Consider the following 18,563-nt stretch of genomic DNA (forward strand, 5'->3'; position numbering starts at 1 on the left):
ACTGTGAACCGTAGAACCCTGAACAGAAGGAGATGTGCATTTTAAGCCTTGAGAGATGACTGTCAGACTGTGCCCTGTAAACGTTATATTCCGCCGTGTTCACCACCGCCATCCAGATCCTCTACTCAGCCTTTGGATCTTGAGGGAGAGTGAGCGTCTTGCTGTAATTATAAACGGCGTCTCTTCCATTTTGAGTGCACTTGACATTGTTCTATATGTTTATTCGTTTATGTTTCATCCTCTGTGGCTTTCTTGCCCCCATTGGGGGAGGAACAGAGTGGGAGGGAGAGGGACAGGCAGACTCCACCTGAGCTTCGATCATGCCCTGAGGCCAAACCCAGAGTCTGAGGCTTCCCTGACTGAATTACCCAGGCGACCCCACCATTGTTCTTTCTTTTATTGAATTACTGGGCTTTTGTTGTTGTTGTTGATTCATTAGTTCCTTGTGTTAACAAAAATTTTGCCAAGATTTTCCTGCCTTCAGATTTTATGTCCCCCTCGCAATCAGGATTTAAAACATTCATGTACAGAAATGTTTCAAGGTTTTCGATTATGGTATTCTCTCTTAATGGTTGTAGAATTTTCTAGCAATTCGATGTGCTATTATTTAACAATTTTACCATTAAACGTGTATCTGTGGCTTGCATTTTTTTTTTCCATTTTGGGGGCAAAGTATATTCTTGAGGTGGGAGTATTCGATCATGACTCCTGATAACACACTGGCAAAATAAGTCGCCAAAAAGAAAACCCATCAGTAATTGGTGAGAGTCTTCCTGGTTCTAAAAGACCAACACCTGACATTCATTTGTAGTAACACATTTATACAAATGGTCCTTGGGTTTCCTTTGTAAGGTGGGAGGAATGGAAAAAAAGGGGGGCTATAGGGTTAAAGAGGTCTACAAAGGTTTACTGAGGAGAAATGGGAGTTGCGGTCAGCCGGCTACAACCAAGCCTTTCATTCATCAGAGGGCCCCACACCCCAGGCTCTGTGGGAACAACTTGCCTGCTGCACCCTTGCCTATAAATGCTTCCCAATGACCTCGGAGTATTCTTTGCACTTCCAAATACCACATAAACCTCTGAAAGTGGATTCTTAGAGTTTGGCGTTTGAAATAGTGTTTCTCACACAACAGAAACACCTCAGCTGATTCGGGTTGTGGTCAGTGGCCTGAGGCTTCTGTTGGAGGGGGGAGGGGAGAGAGAGGACAGCCTCTCATTTGACCCTGTTTTGCACAAGCTCACAGTTATTTTTACATATACACCTTTTTTTTCTTATGGAAATATATATATATACACCTTTTTTTTTTATGGCCTTCCTATGAAGGCCCGTATTGTGGATTGAATTGTGTCTCTGCCCATTTGAAATCTTAACCCCCAGTATCTCAGAATGCAGCTGTAGTCAGACACAGGGCCTTTAAGGAGGTAATTAGAGGTGGAGCGGATCTTGGGGTGGGCTCTGAGCCAACTGACCGGTGTGCTTATAAGACAGGAGAAGACACACAGGAGGGGGGAAGATCATGGCGAGAGCAGGAGAGGAGGCGGTTACCTACGAGCTGTGGAGAGGGGCCTCCGAATGGAAATGTGACCTTGGACTTCCACCTCCAGAACGGTAAGAAAATTATTTTCTTTCATTTAAGCCACTGAGCTATTTGAGGCACCTGTGGTCTCTTATGGTGGCTGCACTTGTGGAGTAAGCTACTTAGGTACTCACCACTGCACTTTGACAGTGACCAAGTTTTGCTAAATCATGCTTTGTCTCCTCTAATGGTTTTTCTGGAGTATTCGAAAATAAGCCTCAGACGTCCTATGAGGTCCGATAGTTCAATATGCATCTCTATTTAAGGACTTTTAAAAACGAAATTCACCAGGCCGTGAGCTCACCTGATGAAACCAGAGATCATTTCTTAATACCTCTCATCCAGGCCATCGTTACGGTTTCCCAGTGGTCTCGAAGGAGGCTTTAGTGTGTTTATGGATCACAAATCCAGTGCGTGTATTTGGCTGTTCCTTTTGGTAAGTCTCTTTTCTTGTAAAACAAACCGCAGTCTCTACCCTTTCCACGGTGGAACTTGATGGGAAAGTCTGGATTATTGGTCCAGCAGAAGGCGCCCCGCGCTGGTGGGGCTGACCTTCTTCCTGGGGGCCTCAAGCTGGGATCCTCTCCGTGCTTTCCATTCTTGGCCATTTAGAGGGTCATTAGGTTCAGGCTCAACTTTTCAGGCCGTGTTATTTCCCTATGGGTAAATTTTGCATTTCAGACTGCTCCCATAATCAAGGTTTTATTTTGTATTGGAACACCTGTGAACGGTATGTAGAAATCTTCTTGGGGGACAAGGAGAGACTGGGATTTTGCATGTGAAGCACCAAGTAAAGACAAAAATGAGGAAAATAAGTGAGGGCTAGGTCCTGGTCTTCATGTTCACTAAAAGTCTGTCCTGGAGACACGTGGGTGGCTCATTGGGTTGAGCCTCTGCAGTGGGCTCAGGTCATGATCCTAGGGTCCTGGGATCCAGCCCGCGTTGGGCTCCCTGCTCAGCAATGAGTTTGCTTCTCCCTCTCCCTCTGCCTGCCGCTCCCCCTGCTTGCGCGCTTGTGCTGTCTCTCTTTCTTTGGCAAGCAAATAAAATCTTTGACTCAGTGGGTTGGGCCGCTGCCTTCGGCTCAGGTCATGATCTCAGGGTCCTGGGATCGAGTACCGCATCGGGCTCTCTGCTCAGCAGGGAGCCTGCTTCCCTCTCTCTCTCTCTCTCTCTCTGCCTGCCTCTCTGTCTGCTTGTGATCTTTCTCTGTCAGGTGAATAAATAAAATCTTAAAAAAAAAAAAAGAAATTTTTTAAAAATAAAAATAAAAATCTCTCCTGGAAGGAAAGTTGCTGACTTGAAGAATGACCACCCTGTATGTCTGCAGTCACAAGGAATCAAATTACTTTGTTCTTATTTCTTTTAAACTGTGTTGGTCTGACAACTGCCTAGCTATGAAAGCCTCCCAACAAGTGGGGGGGGCGCCCCTGTTCTTGACCTTGTCAGGGCTTCCTGTGCCCTGAGCCCCTGGAAGGAGCCCTCTCACTTCCTATATTGGTCTTTGACCCCCAGGATTTCAGGGGTCTGCCCATCTGTGGGAATGGGCCTTCTCTAAAGCCCTGTTGACCATAGTACAGGACTGGAAATGACCTCCCCATCCTTCCAAAGGGGACTGGTTAAAACCATGATGGAATAGTAAGCAGCCTGTGGAAATAGCTTCCCAGGGCTGGGTGTGCTTCGGAGACACCACCGTCTCCCAAACGTGCAGTGAGGGAAGCGGGGCTGAGAAGTGCGTAGAGAGGAGGTTCCCCTATGGGTAACCCCAGGTCTGTGAGCCGTGTGGACTGGGATTGGGAGGGAATGGGAAGACCATCAGGCCCGTGCAGGTGCTAGGTTTGCTTCTGATTGTAGACCCTTTGTGCTTGTTGAATTTTGAGTCGGGTGTGGAAATGACCTTTCTGAGAAGAATCCCTTCCTTGGAAATGGGAACGGGGTGAGTGCTTGTCAGTGACGCTCCAGGGCTGAGCCGGTGCTTTTCAGTTCTGGGGTGTGTTTATCAAGTCCGAGAGATGACAGACAGCGGTGCGGCTTCCATTTGAAACACTTTTCAGGTTCATTCGATCACTTTGAAGAGGGAAACCCAAACAGACTTTTGGAACAGTTTTCACGTATCAAACGTGTTCTGTGTTTGAAAGGGCTTCAACTCACAAACGAACCTTTCTCCGTGCTGACATCGCCCACTTTGAGAAACTAAATCAAGTAGCTTGTACCTCCCCACCCCCAAAAAAGGTATAAATCATGATTACTTCTGATCAAAACATGGAACGTCAAGTCTGGAAGGAAGAAAAAGAAGCTTACAAAATGGAGTCTGTGTTAGGGTTTCCATAAAACATACCATGTACTATGCCTCGCAGGGTACCAACTAAGGAAGTCTATTAATAGAACTGGTGAAACCGTAATGGGGGCCCCATAGGGTCTGGTCATTTTTAAAGATAGGCAAATGAGCACTTGGCTTTATAATTGCAGAGTGTTAAAACACCTACCAGCAAGACCTCTTATTTGTGAGGATTTTTAATTTCCATTACACTGTGTGTGGAAAGACATTTTCAAACAAAGTGTAAAAACCATTCAAGAAAACTCAGTCACGGCTAGGAAGCCTGAGAGTGTACAGTCCAGGAAAACCTTGCTTACAAATTTGAAAATCGCCGCTGAGTGCTTGGGTTAACCCTCAAGAATCTGTGCTGTGGGAAAACCTGACTATGGGTAATTTTTATAAAAAGGATTGCCGGTAAGTACGGATCCTGTCGAGTGGAAAAGAGAAGAGATCCATTTCAAAATAATGATCATAGACTTAACTGATGAGTGTCCCAAGAGCTATCCATCGGTGTGATCAAGGTGTATACCCGTGGAAGGTGATGCTTCCTCATTCCAGGCTTCTGGAGTCTCTTGATTGAAATACCACAGCCCCAGATTTCCCTGAAGGGACTGTCCCCCACCCTGTAGAGCCCCCCGATTTTAACAGCTGAGACCATCCCATATCCATCCCAAGTAAGGAAGTATCCAGATGGCGGGATCTCTGAACCTTCCCCGTAATTCTTTTCCCAACCAGCTGATCAATTTCCTCACGGATTCTTGCGGGTTAAGGAGCTGACAATGGCTATACAAAAATGGTAAGACCTCACAAATAGAGCGTGGCCGTTAAAGGCTAGGAGTGGAGCGGAGCACCTGGGTGGCTCAGTGGGTTAAAGCCTCTGCCTTCGGTTCAGGTCATGATCTCAGGGTCCAGGGATCGAACCCCACATCAGGCTCTCTGCTCAGCGGAGAGCCTGTTCCCCACCCCCCCTCACCCCCCGCCCCTTCTCTGCCTACTGTGATCTCTGTCTGTCAAATAAATAAATAAAATCTTAAAAAAAAAAAAAAAAAAAAGGCTAGGAGTGTAGAGCCAGAAGGATACAGGTGTAAATCTTAACCACCCCACCACCCCTGTTTGTTAGATATAAGTCCCACCCCAGGGGCTGGAGTGAAATTTGAAAACTGTAGTACCATCTCTTGACTCCAAATACTCCTCCCTCTAAAACAGACCCACCTCTCCAGGGCTCCTTAATCCGGCCACGACAACAGGCATGTAGAGTAGTAATAATATGAATGATTCAAACTAGAAGAAATGGAAACCAAATGGGAAGCAGGTGACTCGCAGGGCGGTGGGCAGGGGAGCTTCAGGAAAAAGACGTGCTCTGAGCATTGCAGGCAAAGATAAAACAGGATGTGGAGAGTTGAGGAATGCGTGTAGGGGTAGCTCACAATGTGATGATGACTCCTTTCTCGTGTGTGATTAGGTTGCTACTCCTGAGGGGGGTTGTGGTATATTCAGAGTTTCTTGGAACCAGGGTTGCTGCGGGGAAGAGTTCTCAGGCCTCTTCCTGTATTCCAGAACGCCTTTTGCCATTTGCGTCTCTGCCCGTCTCTTGCTTCATCTCTCTCCAAGGGGAGGAACTGTGCATTTAGACAAATTGCAGGGTATTGATGTGGCCATAATACTGTGGGCAGGACCACCATGTGTAAAATAATTGCATTTCTCTTTGCTGATTCTCGCTGATCCCTCCCAAGCCCAGGTGTCCCAAAGCAGTGCAAGCTTCCTGCCAACCCCACTGATTGTAAGGTCCCTCCTCTTCAAACACCATTGGTGGCCCCGATTTCTATTACGGGAGCTGTGGCACGTAGGAGAAACTCAATAAAGGATGACAAGATTGAAGAGAAAGTCCTTCCTCTTGCTTAAACGTGTTTCTACTTAGAGTAATACTAAATGTTTGCAGTAGTTGTGATGTACTTACAAGTCAGAGGAGTTTTCTTGGAGTCATTACTGGCAGCAAATTTGGATCATAGCTAGGCGATCTGCAGAATGAGTTGACGCAGTTGACCTGTATCAGTGGATTCTTTCCAGCTGTAGTCTGTCCCTTTGTGAAGAACTCCTCCAAGACTGTTCTGGGGTACTTTGGAACTCAGAACATCTGCTTTTACGCATGTCCACTGGGATGTGACATGACCTACAGGTTTCTATGTGAGGGTCTGGGGAGTATAGGGTCAACAAGATGTGGGACCCCAGGCACCTGCAGCAGAAGGACCACGTCATTGCTACAGATTTCTGTGGAAATCTGGGTGGAGGCTCTCCAATCCCATGGCAGCTTCTTCCCCCTTCCATGGGCCACAGCTCTGGGCAGGAGACTAGAGACTCATTTGTCTGAGTTCTCTGTCTCCAGCCTTCCCACCAGTTCCAGGGAGACACCTAAACTTGTCTGCCTTTCATAACTGAGGAAGGTAAACAGCAGTGATGAGAACAGACATGCCAAAAGACCCAGCACACCCCGAAGTGGCCCTGGCAAAGGAGAAGCAGATTCTAGGGCTCCTAGACTGGTGTCCTGCAATACTGACCCCCACCTCTGTCTCTTGCTGTTTCCTTCCAGGAGTCCACAGGGCTCACCTTCTCCCACAGGCAAGTCTCTCTGCTTAAACAGCAGAGATGCCTGCCCTGATCGCCCCTCTTTCTACTTGGCCCACTTGGGTTTTCTTCCTAGCTTTTCTCACCACCTGATAGGTTAGATAGTAATGTACTGATCGCTTGGGAGCTCTAACTAGAATACAGTGTTTGTGGGGCACCTGGATGGCTCAGTCGATTAAGCATCTGCCTTTTGCTGAGGTCATGATCCCAGCATCCTGGGATGGAGCCCCGCAGCCTCTCTCCCTATCGCTTTGTTTTTGCCCTGCCTCCTCTGCCTCCCTCTGCCCCGCCTCCTGTCCCTCTGCCCTTTCCCCCTGGCTTTTAAAATCTTAAAAACAAAAACAAAAAAACCCACAGCGTTTGTGAAAGCAGGAACTTTTTTCACTGTTGTGTCCCAACATTCATCTAAAACGGGGCCTGGCACATAGGAGGCCATGACCACTTGCTAGAGAGAAGAATGACTGGTAGCTAACAGTAAGGCCTTAGTCAATGCTAGACGATTTTTTTTAATTAACATATAATGTATTATTTGTTTTAGGGGTACAGGTCTGTGATTCACCAGTCTTACATAATTCACAGCACTCACCATAGCACATACCCTCCCCAGTGTCCATCACCCAGCCACCCCATCCCTCTCCTCCCCCCACCCCTTCAGTAACCCTCAGTTTGTTTCCTGAGATTAAGGGTCTCTTATGGTTTCTCCCTCCCTGGTCCCATCTTGTTTCATTTTTCCCCCCACAAAGACCCATCCTGCCTCTCAAATTCCTCATATCAGACAGATCGTATGATAATTGTCTTATTTTGTCTTATTTTGCTTAGCACGATACCCTCTAGTTCCATACACATTGTAGCAAATGGCAAGATTTCATTTTTGATGGCTTCTACATAGTATTCCACTGTATGCATATGTGTGTATGTATATATATACATACATGCATACATACATACCACATCTTCTTTATCTGTTCATCTGTTCATCTGTTGATGGACATCTAGGCTTTTCCCATAGTTTGGCTACCGTGGACATTGCTGCTATAAACATTTGGATGTACATAGATAGCTCTTTGGATCCCTACATTTGTATCTTTAGGGTAAATACCCAGTAGTCAATTCTTGACTTTTGATATGCATTCCTTCATCAGATTCTTACACCAGTCTAATAAGATAGATGATAGAATAGTCCACATTTTATAAATGAGGAAGCTGCTACCAAGAGGTTGAAGAACTTGTCCAAAGCCATGTCGTTTATTAAGATGAAACTTCCCTAAACTCATGGGCCAGGTAACTACAACCCCTATGCTCTTCTCCACACTCTGCTGCCATTTGAGATTTTACCTTCCTGACCCTTGTTCTCAGAATCTCCAACAAACCTCACCTGAGCACAAGTCCTTAATTTTGGAAAATAGTTTATAGTGGGAAAAAAGTCCCCAAATAAAAGGAGAAAATCCTAAAATATTCTGAGGAGCAAAGAGTAGAAAGAAAGTCCATTACAAGATCTATGAGGAATGTGAACAGAGGAAACCTGCTCACAGATTGTCATTATTTTTGAATTGACTTAAATGACTTCAGAGAAATACTTGGAGCTGACTAGTTAGTTGGCCCATTGAAAAAGCTCACACCATTTTCAAGAAATGTTAGGTCCTGAGTAAGTCAGAACTAGTAGTTTTATTTTCCTGGTCACGTGAATGCCAGGGTGAGGGAAGAGGAAGTCTCTCTGTGTCGCCCGTCAAGATCTTGTCACAACAGAATTGCCTTTTGGCCAATCTGACCAGTAGCTAGAATGACGCCATTAGTGGTGACTCCCATTCCCCATTAAAATAGTTTTTCTGAGGGAAAGAGACCTTGACTATTCTCTTTTATGTGACTGTGTCCAATTGTTCATGAAAAAAACTTTTCAAAGATTTTACTTATTTGACAGACACAAGAGTGAGAGGGAATACAAGCAGGGGGAGCGGGAGAGGGAGAAGCAGGTTCCCAGCCGAGCAGAGAGCCCTATGTGGGGCTCGAATCCAGGACCCTGAGACCATGACCTGGGCCAAAGGCAGAGGCTTAACCCACTGAGCCACCCAGGTGCCCTAAGATGCCATTTCTGAGAGAACCAAAACTGTATCTGTTTGGTGAGGTGGCACTTAGTATAAGCAACTCCATTCTGGGCTGTTCTTAACATCTGTAAAAGGACAACGACTGGACCTATTCATTCAGCCTGTACCCCCAGCACCTCGTAAATGAGCCCAGTGCCTCACATGTAGTAGAACCTCAGTAAATACTTGTTGGGTAGGTGAATGTCTGGTTCTTAAAATACGCCTCAGGGTCTTCCCTCTCCTCCCTCCTTCCCATCCTTCAGGCAGAGTTTTATCGTCTCCCTCCCACCAATCTTCTGCCTGGCAACTGAATTTCTCCCTGACTGTCCAGCAAATATTTCCATGGGGAATTTTTAGGAAGAATTAATCACCTATAGAGTAAAACCTATTTAAAAATTTGAAGATTGGGGCGCCTGGATGGCTCAGTGGGTTAAGCCTCTGCCTTCAGCTCAGGTCATGATCTCAGGGTCCTGGGATGGAGCCCCACACCGGGCTTTCTGCTCAGTGGGGAGCCTGCTTTCCCCCCTCTCTCTCTCCCTGATTCTCTGCCTGCTTGTGACCTCTCTCTCTCTGTCAAATAAATAAATAAATCTTTTTTAAAAATTTAAAGATTAATTTGTCATCTTCTGTCATGAAATGTTTCATATATTTATCTTCCCTCTGTGCATTTGGATGATAAGCCTCAGAAAGGTAGGGATTTGGGGGCACCTGGGTGGCTCAGTCGTTAAGCATCTGCCTTTGGCTCAGGTCATGATTGTGGGGTCCTGGGTTCGAGCCCTGCATTGGGCTCCCTGCTCAGCGGGAAACCTGCTTCTCCCTTTCCTACTCCTCATGCTTGTGTTTCCTCTCTCATTGTGTGTCTCTTTGTCAAATAAATAAAATCTTTTCAAAAATATATTATTTTTTTTTTAAAAAAGGCAGGAGTTTCACAACTTGGCTTCCTTGAAGCTGTTAGCATTAACAGAGTTAGTGATTGGATTTTATAAGGAAATGCCTCTTTTTTAAAGATTTATTTGTTTTTAGAGAGAGCACGCATGTATAAACAGGGGTAGGGACAAAAGGAGAGAGGGAATCCCAAGCAGACTACCTGCTCGTAGAGGTTGACATGGGGCTCAATGTCACAGCCCCAAGGTCATGACCTGAGCTGAAACCAAGTTGGATGCTTAACCAGGTGTCTCGGGAAATATCATCTTTCCATTGAAGTAAACTAAAGAGAAGTGGGAAAACCAAGACACCTGGCATATTCTCTTAATCCTTCCCTATCTCAAAAATAGGAGTTGATAATGCTGGATGAAATAAGCACATTGATATTTAATAACATACTGTACTCACCAGAATAACTGATTTTTTTTTAAAAGTCCTACTTATCTGGACAAGAAATGCGCCATCCTACATATCCATGTAGGACTTTACCTGAGAAAATGAGAAGTCTATTAATGGCAAATGCCATACCAAAGTGTTAGAATAGGCTCTCTCTCTGATGGAGAAGAACTGCATTTGATGGCTATGAGACTCCTGAAACCATATTTTTGCCTTCGGATTACACTGGAAATTTTTATTAATTTTTTTATATAAAAATTCATAAATTTTTATTCTCAACTGCAGAATTTGAGTCTTTTTTTGAGGTCGCATTATATCTTCTCCAGATCTATTTCCTTCCCAAGAATCCATTCTGGCTACTACTGATAAACCTTGTTGTCTCTCTAAGGACAGTCCTTTGAATTTGTTTGTATCTCTTGGACACGTGTGAGCACAAAAACCATGACTAGATTTCGGCATTCCCATAGTGAAACAGTCCCCACCACTCTCTCCCTTCTCTGTTGAGTTATCACAGGATTGAAAGTTCATCAGGGTCCCCCTCTAACAGCCCCCCAGCCCTGCTTCACAATCAAATAAATCAATGAGGGGAAAAAAAGAAAATCCACCACATAAATGGTCAGCAGGATATTGGGAGCAGATGAAGGGAGACTTGAAGATTGAGCTGCTGGTCAGGCTTTGAGTTCACAAGCCCTGGCGGTGTTCTGTTTTTTGAATAAATCCAGGTTTGATCATCTTGATAGCCAAGGCAAACTAAGCTCACTTGGCCCAGCCGCTCCTGTTGGGTGCTACACGGAAGAGAAGGGAATGCACACCTTTAAAGACAGTGCACACCTGGGAAGTAAGGGTTCACTCTGACTTCCCAGGTTGTGGCAATTTTGCTATCTCTCCAGGAAACCTGGTTTTCAGGGTTACAGAGCTAGGGTAACTCTCTTCTTGTCATTTCTTATCCATCTCCGCCGGCTAGTAATATCCTGACCGAGGTTCACTTCATGGTGTGTTCAGAGGCATGTGTAAGGTCTCTCTCTCCAAAAAGCCAGCTCTAACTCAATAGGCATGAGGCGCTACGTAAGTACTCCATAGGTTTTTGAATCTTGGCTACACTTAGAAGACTGGTACCTTTATCCTCCCATATTAAAGATGGAGAGAGTTGGGGAAAGGGAGGTCTTGCCCCAGCTAATCGGCTGAAAAAATGACAGAATCAAAGTTCAAACCCAGGCAACCTGAAGCCAGAGCCTGCCCTAAATCTTAATCTCCTTTTTCTTCATAAACACCTCACAGGGTGGACATGTACTCCCAAACAACCAACTCTCCCAGTCCTATCATACTTTTATTCTCCTTCTCTCCCCCTCCCCTCCCCCCTCCCCTCCCCCCCACTTCTCTCCCCCTCCTTTCCCACCTCCTCCCCCTTTCCTGGAAGCAAGCTTAAGGGTGCTATCAACTTGGATTTTTCATTTCAACTTAGACAAATAGAATCCCATCCTTTTACTCTTGAAAACCATCTTAGATTTTGTGTAACTTGATACTTGATACTTGAGCAAAGAACTACTTAAGAAAAAAAAAAAAAAAAAAAGCAAAGCTCTGTGCTAAAGTTGCTTGGGTTATACTTAAGAGCTTACCATCTTCCCCATAAGCCAGTTTGGGGGAGGGGGCAGTATGTCTTTGGCTCTTGAACGCCCGCTGGCCTCCGAATCTCATTATGCCAAGTCACTTTTGGAAGCTGGGCTGTAGCTCTAGACAAATGATTGTATGAAGTTTTAAATAAACATACAACATTTACGTTACGCTGTTTCTTGAAATGATTTATCGTCATTTCGTTCTTTGAGTCCTGCTCTCTGGACATAAAAGACATGAGCTTTGGCTGTTTAGACAAACGAAATCCTCTGTTTGCTCTGATTAAGCATTCATGGGTCTTTAATACAGCACAGGCTTGAGATTGCGGATTATTCCCTTTGGGGAGTGGTGGAATTAAATACATTAGCCAACAGAGATAAGCGAGGGAACCAGAGTTTAATTGCCACTAAAATAGATATAGAGGGGGGGCGCCTGGGCGGCTCAGTGGGTTAAGCCACTGCCTTCGGCTCGGGTCATGATCTCAGGGTCCTGGGATCGGGTCCCGCATCGGGCTCTCTGCGTGGCAGGGAGCTTGCTTCCCTCTCTCTCTCTCTCTGGCTGCCTCTCTGTCTACTTGTGATTTCTCTCTGTCAAATAAATAAATCTTTAAAAAAAAAAAATAGATATGGAGGGTAACAAAAATAGCAGGCAGGAAAACAGCCTGTATTCTCCTTCTTGCCATGGTGGATCAGGTCCTTGGGTCTTGTGACTTGCAGCCTCTCAAAAACCTGCAAAGCTAATGGCCTGGAAGATTCAGAGAAAAGGGGACAGTGGTAGGGGGAGACCAGTTGGCTCCCAAATCCCTCCCCTTGGTGTGGGGAAGACAGTACTCTGATGTAAGGGGACCTCTGTGTCGCTCACTCTGCAGAAACTTCTGTTCTACCTGCTTTAGGCACAGTTGGTGATCCATGGAATAGGATTAAATTACCCTAAACCGTCCTGACTCTCGGAATGCATTTTAGAAATAGAAAGAGAGAGAAAGCACCCTCTTCTGTGGCCCCCACCAGTGCCTGGACAGAGAGGAAATTTTCGTAGGTAATTTGAATTGGCAGCCTTTTCTTTTTCGCAATTCCCCAGTTGGCTGGTGGGTCACCATTTTCTTCTTTATACAGGCGGATATTGTAAGCAGATCTTGTTACATTCCCAGGGAGGTTGACGCTTGGAGCTAGCGATGGCCATGAGATGTGTAACTTGTCCAGTTAGCTCCTGTGGAGCAGGTATGATGGGCTTTTTCTTGTTGGTGTTGTTTCTGTGTGTGTTTTTAAATATCCCTACGTGAGTCTGATAGATTTTCACTTCAATTTGGAAATCTTTAACTTTTCTGGATTTTATGTTAAAAACCAGACCCGAAGTGCTCCCTTCCAGGGCACATATATTAAAATCAGAAAAACCAGCTGGGTTGGGGGGGTGGGGTGGGGAGGAAACACAGTGAAATCTTGCCATTTTGACCAAAGACAGTTAACATAAATACCCCCAGAAACGAGGAGTTTGTCAGAATGAGGGAAACTTTGAATTAAAAATACACGGGCTGATTTAATTTATTTGAAATTGGCAAAACTAATTCATAGTGACAGAAAGCAGATCAGAGTTGGCCTGAACTAGGGGAGGGTAGCGATCGACTGAAAAGAAGCAGGAAAGCTTCTGGGGGTGTTAGAAATGTTCTCTGCCTTCATTGTAGTAGTTGCACCAATTAAACATCTAATACTACAGACTTAAAATTAGTTCATAGTATTGTATATAAAGAAATTACTGAGAAGCTGTGGAAAACCATTCTGAATCCTCTTTTATTGTTAATAGAAGAGAAAATGGTTGAACTTATACTGAAGGAGTCATTAATGATAGAATGGATTTTTTTCCCCCTCCCCAAACAAAAATAATAAGTATCCATCAGCTCTAAGTGCTGGAGCTGACAGGTTGAGCTGAGCTGGCCAACTGCTATCTGAGACGTTTCGGGCTGGCTCTCCCCCAAGGCTGCACACAGTTTCCCTTCCTGTGCACCGTGGTACAATTTGTTCCCCATCACAGATCTCCAGGCACCCAGATAAACTGCGAGATGGGCTTTCATCTCCCACCACGAACGTGGCTTAGGTATCCGTCCACTTCGTGCGCAGCCCGTCTTTTTCTTTTATTCCCCATGTGACAGCTGGGGAGCCATTCTGGAAGGTTGTCTGGATTTCGTTCAGGGAGGCCAGTCTGATGGGGGACCAGGAGGGGGCTAACCATCCCGGTTAGCCCCTGCTCCAGAAGGAAGTAAAGTCTGTAAGCTGCAAGCGATGCCCGCGGTGGCGAGCCAGGTATGCTGCAGAGGCCAGGGTCCTGGGTCCCAAGTACAAAGGCCACACTGGTTGGGCTGCTCCCAGTCCATTCGGGCCCTCCCACTTGCCTCCTTCCAGCCCTGGCCTGGCACCAGGTGCTCCACCATCTCCCCCCAGCCCCGCTCCTCCTACTCCCAGGACGAGCCCCCTGCATCCACCACTCCCTCCCCGCAGGGGCGCGGGGCGCAAGGGGGCGTCGCCCTGGACAGAGTTTGGGTTTTGTGATTCAACAGTTGACGATGAGCATTCCCCTAGAAGAGAAGCAGCTAGAGCCCAGCTATTTTGCTCTCCCAGCTCTTGGGAGTGTTTACACAAAACTCCAGGCCAGGGAAGAGAATTTACAGCCTTATCATGGAATTTCAGCCGCTCTTGGCGTGGGGGGTTTGGGAGGAGGGGAAATGTGTGTCTCCTTAGCTCCTTTTGCAGAGGTTTCATGTAGGCTGGTGGTTATTTTCTTTTCTCTCCTCTCCTCTGCCCGAAGTTCCTCTTTGAAGATTTTCTGTCATGTTTATTGGGATAACGAGGATTTATTTTTTACTTCTTTGCCAGTATTATTGTCAGGAGATGATTACTATAGCAAAGTATTCTTTTAAATGCCACAAATTAGATTTAGTCAATATAAAGATTGCTACAGATCAGTATTTCTCTTTTTAAAAACTTAGTTTTTATTAAATTGATACCAAATATTCGGACTAATATTCAGACGATATGTAAGGTATCGAGACATAGTGAATACCGAGTGTGACTAAAGAACCAGAGCATCATAACTAGTGCCTTTTAAGATCTTTGAACTTCCCCTCTCCCTGCCACCTAGTGTCCCTCTCTGATCCCCATCCTCTCCTACCCAGAATTCCCAATTAGTAGTTTCTTCTATTAAGTGAATTTACCATGTGCTTCCACCTGTTAAAAATGTAGTTTTCGGAATTGTTCATGTTTCTGAGCTTTATATACATAAGAACATATGTATGTGTTATACATATTAACATATATGTTATATATATATATTAAACATATTCTTTGTGGCTTGTTTTCAAGGTCAAGGAGTCCTTCATTCTACTGCCTGTAGCATGATCTAATTCAGTCTTCCATTCTGTTGCTGATGGGCTTCTAGGTGATTCTCCGTTGCCTCTGTTACAATAGTGCTTTTGTAAATGTATCTATTTCTCCTGACAGGTCACCTAGAATTTTCTACGCCTGGGGATCTATAGCTGGGAGTGGAATTGGTGGTTCACAGGGATGTGCATCTTTATTTTATTGCCTAGTTGTTTTCCACATGGGCTGCACAAAATCACTCTCAATAGCACTGTGTGTGGAAGTTGTGCCTATCTGCACTCAGAGCTTCTATTGTCAGGTATTTGGTTTTGGTTTTGCCCGTTGAGTGTTAAGAAAATGGATCCTTACTGTGATTTTTGACTTGCATTTCTCCAGTTTCTCTTGAGGTTGCATATCTTGTCGTGGGCCATCTGGATTTCCTCTTCTTTGAAGGGCCTGTCTTCCACTGCCCATTTCTGCTTGTGCCTTGTGTATTTTGCAAATATTTTCTCTTGATGTGTGACATTTCATTTCACTGTCTTCATGGTAAATTTTGATGAACTGAGGTTCTTAGTTACATGTAGTCTCCTTTATCAGTCTATTTTAGAGTTGATTCTTTCTTTCTTTCTTTCTTTTTTTTTTTTTTTTTGGTCTTATTTAAGGAAACTCTCCTTTAATTGGAGGTTATAAAGATAGTCTCCCATATTTACCAGCCATTTTATAACTTTGTACATTTAAGTCTCCCACCCACCTAGAATTGATTTTCCTATGTGGCATGAGGTACGGACCCAATTTTGCCATATGGATATCTGGTTGTCTCCATTACTTTTATTCTTGACTTCTGTCCATGGTGGTGAGGCAGGTACGCTGCAGAGGCCTTAAAGTCCCTTAAATGCAATGGCTACTGTCAAAAACTCTATGTGTGTTTGTGTGTGTTTCCTGGGCTCTCTTCTATTCCTTTGATCAATTTCTCTATCCCTAATTTGATAACATACTGAATCAATTATTATACTTTCATTATAAATAGTGATATCTATTAAATTCCCACTTGACCCCTTGATAATTCTCATAAATGCTAAAACCAGCATGTTAGTTTCATGAAAAAAAAAAAAACTTCAGGGATTTTTTTTTTTTTTTTGAATCTTGCTGAATCTAAATCTCATTTGGGGGAACCCTGATGGATACCTTTATGATGTTGAACGTTTCGATCCATGAACATAGTATATGATTTGATTGAAGTTTCTCTAATGTATTTCAAAATAGGTTAGTAATTTTCTTCATATAAATTGTACACCTCTTTTCTTAAATTTATTCCTAGGGTATTAATACTTTTGATATATTAATATTTTTAAAAGGTAACTATTCTTTGGAGTAGGGAAAAGCAGTTGATTTTATTTTTTTGTCCTTTCTTTTTTTTTTTTAATCTAAAAACCAGGAATTCTTTGTCTGTAGATTATTTTCCTTTACATAGTCCTTTTATGTGGGAAAATAGTTTTCTTACTTTCCAATTCTTACACTTATTTATATTTCTTGCCTTAATTGGAGAAAGGTTGAATAGAATTAATAATAGCAGGCAACTTAGTCTTCTGACTTTAAAAGGAATGCTCTCAACATTTCACCATTATATGTAATGTTGTCTGTAGAAACCTTTATCAGTGGTCAGTAAGTATAGCTCTATTCCTTCTTGGATAAGATGTTTTTATTATGACTATACATTCAATTTTGTTCAACATTTTTTCATTACTGAGATAATGATATGGCTTTCGCCTGTTACTGTGATGAATTTCTGTAGTTGATTTTCTAATGTTAAAATAACATTGCAATATAGGGGAAAAAACCCTCAAGTTGATCGTGATATATAACTTATTTACATCCTTGGGTTTGGTCTGCTAATAGCTTTCTTAGGCTTTTTCTGTCTAATGTTCCAAGTCTTTATTTCATAGAAGCAGAATAATTTCACCAGGGTTTACCCAGTCTCAATGACACTGAACCTGAAAAGACTAACTTAAAAAAACTATTTTCCCCGGTGTGACCTAGAAATGTATGCCTCAAATAAAAATCTTTCATGAGTATCCCAGAACCACTGTACAAACGTGGTGTTTCACTCTCCAAACTTATTCTGTATGCTTTGTTTTAAATCTTGAATTCAGGGGCGCCTGGGTGGCTCAGTGGGTTAAAGCCTCTGCCTTCGGCTCAGGTCATGATCTCAGGGTCCTGGAAGAGAGTCCCGCATCGGACTTTCTGCTTGGCAGGGAGCCTGCGTCTTCCTCTCTCTGCCTGCCTCTCTGCCTGCTTTGATCTATCTCTGTCAAATAAATAAATAAAATCTTTAAAAAATAAAAAATAAATCTTGAATTCATTATCCAAGCAACTTCTCAATCAGCATGAGAGAAAACAGAATTTGAAGGTGATGCTTCAAGGTGATAGTTGGAGACTCCCAATTTTCACCTGGTTCCTAAGGACCTTTGGTCATAAGGAAGCATCTGGATTTTGCATCTACAGAAGTGATGCAGCCACTTTAGTTTTGTGCTTCCAAGTAATTGTGCTCATTAGATTGCCACACCTGCCTGTCTTTCCCTCACAATAGAATCATCAGCTTTTTTTTTTTTTAAGATTTTATTTATTTATTTGAGAGAGAGACAGTGAGAGAGAACATGAGCGAGGAGAAGGTCAGAGAGAGAAGCAGACTCCCGGTGGAGCTGGGAGCCCGATGCGGGACTCGATCCCGGGACTCCGGGATCATGACCTGAGCCAAAGGCAGTCGTCCAACCACCTGAGCCACCCAAGTGTCCCTAGAATCATCAGCTTTTTAAGGACAGGTTATACAGGCTGTCGTCCTAATCGAGTCTGCTCTAGTGCACATGCTCTGTGTTCCATGAGCAGCTCGCGATGCCCCCCATAAATAGGGACCAATTGTCAAGGTCTTGAGTAAACATGCTGCGAGGGGCAGTGGAAAAAGCCAGTGTCTCAGACCTTCATGCTTCTCAGCAATCACTTAAGAAGTCAAAAACACTGGTCTAGCTTTGCAGTCAGGCTTCCCACAGGGGAGTGAACAACCCCGAGCCGAAGACGGGTGCCCTGGAAAATGAAGTAAGGAGCAGAGCCCTCACGTGAATTCCTGAGATAACAGGTAGGGCACGAGCTAGGTTCAATCTGAACTTGCACCCGGGGTCTCTCTGGTTACATGCTCTGGCTGACTTTTAAGAGTAATCAAGTCTTTCATTTTGTTAGCGATCCCTTTGGGGCTGGGATCCCTTTTATGGCAGTAGGACCGAGGCCCTTCATTTTATTAGAAGTGTCAGTGGACATGGTTGTTTGGAAATGAGAATGATTGAACAGGGCTATTATGGGGAAGAATTTTTGAAAAGTGAGAGCATAGCTAAAACAAACACTATTTTTAAACCTGGATCTATTGACCTTGGGAAGCACAGAACCATCATTTACCGGCTAATGCTGCTCGGCTTGCCATTGTTAGTGTGAACACTGGCGGCAAAACATAGTCCTCACCAGGGGCCCCTAATTGGCTTTGCTAGTAAGGGGACCCACTGCTCTCCCTCTAAAACCCTGTTTTACACCTCTTGGTTTCCTGCTACAGGATGGAAGGGGTGGGGGTCGGGGGAGTAGACAGGTGAAAGCTGGTAGGAGTAAAGTTATGTGTGTCTCCAGGGTTCCATGAGAAGCCCTTGAA

The 18,563-nt window shown here is 44.2% G+C and overlaps 1 long non-coding RNA gene across 1 annotated transcript in view; it reads left to right on the forward strand.

Moving 5' to 3' along the window:
• The first annotated feature begins 1,492 nt into the window (after positions 1-1,492).
• LOC309861728 overlaps positions 1,493-18,563 on the forward strand; it is a 106,042-nt gene continuing 88,971 nt past the window's right edge. Inside the window, exon 1 of the long non-coding RNA XR_014310157.1 lies at positions 1,493-1,609. This is a non-coding gene — a long non-coding RNA (uncharacterized lncRNA). The remainder of the gene's footprint in view (positions 1,610-18,563) is intronic.

Source organism: Mustela nivalis (genome assembly GCF_964662115.1).
Source record: "Mustela nivalis genome assembly, chromosome: 3".
In the NCBI taxonomy this organism is placed as follows: domain Eukaryota; kingdom Metazoa; phylum Chordata; class Mammalia; order Carnivora; family Mustelidae; genus Mustela; species Mustela nivalis.